Here is a 5,405-nt window from a genome sequence, read left to right as displayed (position 1 = left end):
CGCTGCCCGGTCGCCGCCGCCCGGTCGCCGCCGCCGCCGAGGAGGCCGCCCGCCTCAGGACCCCGCGACCCGAGCTGCCCGCGCTACTGCCTGACGGCGCCGCACGCAGGGGGTGGTCGGTGCGGAGCCGGGACTGCACGCGGGGGCCGGGGCGCTCGCCCGCCGCGCCCCGTGGCCCGGCAAGGGAGCGAGGCCGCGGCCCCAGTCCCGGGGGGGGGGGGGGGGGGGGGGCCAGGGGCCGTCGAGCGCGCCGTCAGGCGGTAGCGGAGGCAGCTCGGGTCGCGAGGTCCTGAGGCGAACGGCGTCCTCGGCGGCGGCGCTCGGCCAAAGGGGGAAGCCCGGGACGGGCTGGGGAGGGCGGGGGCTCGCGGGCCGGGCCGGGCCGGGCCGGGGGGCGGGGGGGCCGAGGGCGGCCCGGAAGGCGGGCCGAGGGGGCGGTGGCATCTGGACGCCGGGGGCCGGGGGGCGGCCCGAGGTCCGGCGCGCGAGCCAGGGCGGGGGCGAGCCGGGGCCTGGGCGTTGGCCGGCGGCGCCCCCGCGAGCGCGCTAGCTCCGCGCGGCCCCAGTGGGAGCGGGGCTGCTCGCGGGATCGGAGCGACCCGGCCTCTCCGGGCCGGAGTCGGCGTTTTGTTCTCCTGGACCCGCTGTGAGGCGGCATTCGTGACCGCCTGGGCTTTTGGAGAACCAAGTTCTCCCGCGCCAGACAAAGCGGGCGACCGGGCAGCTGCCGCGTGTGCGCGGGAGAGCTGCTCCCTGCCGCCCGTGAAGCTGGCCTTACCTGGCCGGCCGGCGTTGCATCGCCGTGGCCCGAGTGAAGCTGTTTCCTCCCGGCCCTGGCCCTGGGGCGCGGAGGGCTTCCCCGCGGAGCGGGTGCCCGCCGCTGTAGTCTAGTCAGGCTCCAGGCTGCGCGATCCCGTCCCTTCCACGTTGGCGCAGAGGGGCCTGGAGCCGAGCAGGGGTGGCTGCGGGGGGAGGGGTTGACTCTGAAGTGGCGGGGGTGGGGGAAGGGCTGTAGGGGCTCACGGAAACGTTATGCTCGTCAGGCTTGTCAGAACTCTCCGACGTGTTCGATGAAAAGGGTGACTCTTCTGTAACATTTGGAAGCTTATTTTTTGAGAGGGAGCGTGCACGCAAGCAGGGGAGGGGCAGAGAGACAGCGAGAGGGAATCTCAAGCCGGCCCGAGCTACCAGCAAAGGCCAACGTGGGGCTCCCGCCGAAATCAAGAGTTGGATGCTTAAGGACTGAGCCACCCATTCGCCCTTGTAACTCAGACTTTTTTTTTTTTTTTAATGGAAAAACCCTGAAGAAATCCAATTGACGTCTTTGGTAAAAGCAAATGTAAGTGGATTGGGCAGCAAAGAGTCAGTAAATTTGAGGGTGAGTGAAGTGCAGATGAAACCGCAGTGAGATACTGCTTTACACCCAGCAGAATGGTTGATTTTGGGGAGACTGGCGTACTCTTGGCATTCTCCTACACTGCTGGCGCGAGTAAAATGAGTTAACCACCGGGGAAAACAGGCAGTTTCTCATAAGCAGACAAACTCTGCTCTATGGCCCAGCAGTGCAGGCTTCCCTTAGGTATGAAAAGGGACGGGCACACAATGTTTGTGGCAGTCCCAAACGGGAAACGCCCAGGTGTCCGGATAAACTCTGGAAGAATGCACACATTGTGGAACCGTCATTTGAAAGTCCTATGGTGCTGTACCATTCAGCAGTAACGCGGATGATTCTGAAAACCACGCTAAGCACAAAGACCCCACACAAAAGCGCACACAGTACAATTCCATTTGTAGGGGTCTCAAGAACGAGCAAAGCTTGTGGTCACTCAGGGCAGTGGTTGCCTCTGGGTGGGGTGGTTAACCGGGAAGGGACATGAAAACCTTTACCGTGAAGGAAATGTTCCACATCTTGCTTGGGTCGATAATGACAGGTGCACACAGGCGGCTGGATGGTTGCCCAAATCTGTCCGTGTTTTAGTGTAAATTTTGCGTACATTTAAAAAGGTAGAGGGCGCTTGGGTGGCTCAGTCGGTTGAGCCTGCGACTTCAGCTCAGGTCATGATCTCACAGTTCGTGAGTTCGAGCCCCGTGTCGGGCTCTGTGCTGAAAGCTCAGAGCCTGGAGGGAGCCTGCTTCGGATTCTGTGTCTCCCTGTCTCTCTGCCCCTCCCATGCTCATGCTCTGTCTCTCAATAATAAATAAACATAAAAAAATTATGTATATTATATATATTATATACATATATAACATGCACATTTAAAGCTCACAGTCAAAATGAAGCATCCTGTGAGGTACTTCATAAGCTAGCCTCTATCTCCCACCCTGTGGAGTTCGGGCCCAGACTACGTGCAAAGCCGGCAGACCATTTCCTCCAGCAGTTCCCAGGCCACGTGGGGGGCTGAGTGGGTGAGAACCTCCAGGTACTTCCCCAGAGCCGCTGCCCTCCCGCCCCGGTGCTGCGGTTGGTCCACACACATTCAACTCGGGGGAGGTACACTGTCCCCAAGGGAAGTCGTTGTGCTGCTCCTGAGCCCTTCGGGAGGGGGGCCGGGATGTGAGAAGGCCCGCCCCACACCAAACAGCAAGAACAAGGGGAGAGCAACACGGTTTAGTATCTCCCATTGTTTCTAGGAAAAGGCACTGCCGAAGTATACTTTTTACCAGAATCTGCGATGTCTGTTGTCAACTGAGCACATGCATAAAGGCAAGAGGGATTCCAGTAAATGCCTCTGGTTTCACAAGTTGCTGATTGCTGAGAATTCTTTCTCTAGGAAAGGCTTGGAGATTCTTCCAAGAGCTCTTGCATTTGTCCATCAAACTGGACGGTAGTGGCATAAATAATCCTGTTTCCCACATAATCTGCATGAGAGATTTCTGAATAATCCGGTGATTCCTGAACACCAGGCTTCCCGTCGGCAGGAAGTCCTGGGTCCCACACTCGGCACCCGGCCCTGCTCACCTGCCACCGCCGAGCCAGGCCCCTCCTCGACACCACTGTACGACCAGAGGACGCAGCGTGCTTAAAAAGTCAGTCCATCGATGTGTCAGTTCGGTGCCTGCAAATGTTTGGCAACTTTATAGGTAAAAGAAAAAAGTTCAGGGACACAGAACCAGCCCTTTCCTGATTGCTGTAGAGAAAAAGACATGACATCCTCACTACTTCAGGAAGTTAGGGCCACAGAAGCAGGTGGGCAGGAGGCTTCCCCTAAGCTCTGTGTAGCACACATATTACCTGACCCTTGGTTACGGAAGCTGGTCAAGTGGGGTCTGCGAGATGCGTAACTCCCACCGCAAAACCACATTCTGTGATCACCAGTTCACTTCCATTCTGTACACTTTCTCCTGCTGGTCAGTAAAGACTTCCGCGTCTGGCTTACTCTCATCGATCACAATTAGACAGCGAACGGAAGAGGGGAGACTGGAGCCACGACACTGAGATTTAGAGAATTATTTGTGGTCCAGCTGCGGACAGTCATGACAGCAGTGCCCAGTCAGTGCAGGGACAAGCTCGGGGATGTGCCCGCGGCCCCGAGGGCAGCCGCCTCCCTCCCTGTCCTCGTGAGGCAGCAGGTGGGTGCGGTGTGGGCTGCGGGGGGCAGGGCGCAGGGAGCATGCTGCTCTGGAGTCAGAAGCGGCACAAGTGAGATCTCACACCACGGGAATCTTTGGCAGGACAGCCAGGACGGCGAGGTGCTCTTTGAAGACGAGTATTTCAACACGGGTTATAAAACACAAGATAAAACTTCCTCCCAAATACGCTAAATATGTCGATTAAATAAGGCTCCCAATGAAATGTGAAAATCTTTAACAAAAAATAGTTTATTGCACAAAATTTAAGGAATTCCCCAGCACGCTTACATTTATAAAAAATCAACATGCTTTTTAAAGTTACAATTCGTTGTGCACGGTGACACCTTTCCCCTGAACAGCCCCAACCTGAGGACATCCTTTCATGAGGAAATTTTTAACAGAAATGAGTAACTTAAAGCCACCAAGTTTTCTAGATCCTCTAAAACGTTACCCTCCAGGATCCTATTATAACCTGAGACCATCACACAACCAGATTTGCCTGGGACGTGCGTCAGTGAACTTGTTCGAATAAGGCTCAGAATGTCTCACATGTCACAGGGGTCCTTGCGGAAGGCTCCAGGACATGTGTCTTTCAGATACACTGGTCCCTTTCACTACTAGAAATCTTTACACAGGACACGTCATTTCTGTGTGACAAGTTACTCATGGGAGTAGGAACACCTGTCATGGCTTCGGCAGCATCTACACCAAGAAAAGTCTGTAAACTGAGAAAGAGTTTAGTGAGAATCTTCTTAGCAGGCCTGGCCCATTACTCGGACCCCAGGCCACAGTAAAAGCCAGTTTCACATCCTGTCAGAACTTTGCCTGTTAGACCTTCCAGAAAGTAGAACAAAAGCATATAAATCCATAAGACCCAATGGCATCTATCCCGTGTTCCACAGAAAGATCAGTGGATCAGATAACCACGCCGCAGTAACATTTTTTTTGGAACGTAAGAAAAAAATAAATGACACGATGAAGTGTCCAAACCAGTGTCCTCTGCAGTGAGGACACGACATACAGTATTCGTGACCCACGATGAATAATATCCACAAACATAACGTAACAGCAAACCTAGGTTTCTAAGCACTCCAGACTGGACTGTCGTTTTCCAGGAGTAAATTCCAAATTCCCACTTCTGCACAACAGGAGAACGTTTCAAATGATACTCACTGCAGACTCTGGCTCTGGGAGGTAGCAGTCGAGGCCCTCGGAGGCTAAAAACAACAACAAACCCTCAACAGATCAGGAGCAGGTGGCCTCCACGTCCAGTTTTCTCTCTCAGGTGGCTGGTTAAGGAAGCCTAACAAAAGGCTGGACCGAAAGGCCCCAGATCCGGGGCTGTGGCCACACGGGAAACAGCACGGCGGGTGGGACAGCCAGGGCGTTCGGGAACCGGAGAGGGTGACAACAAAGGCACAGGGTGACATCAGGAAACCAGGAGGCGCTGCTGCCATCGCCACAGGAGCACGTGTACACACGTACACACACGCAGGCACGAGCACATGCATGCATACACACGCACACACGTATACACACAGGCGCACTCACACGCACACACAGGCGCATACTCACACGCATAGGCACACTCACACACACACACACACAGGCACATACAGGCATGAGCACAGGCATACACATACACAGGCGCACACTCACGCACAGGCACTCACACACGCACAAGCACACACACGCAGGCACGAGCACGTGCACACATGCACACAGGCAGGCACGCACACACAATGACAGATAGGCACACGCGCATACACAGGCACACACTGGCACATGCGCACGCACACTCCGACACACACACACACAGATACACGTGCACATAC

The sequence above is a fragment of the Panthera leo genome, chromosome D3 (genome assembly GCF_018350215.1).
Source record: "Panthera leo isolate Ple1 chromosome D3, P.leo_Ple1_pat1.1, whole genome shotgun sequence".
NCBI lineage: Eukaryota > Metazoa > Chordata > Mammalia > Carnivora > Felidae > Panthera > Panthera leo.
Note: the sequence above shows the minus strand (reverse complement) of the source record.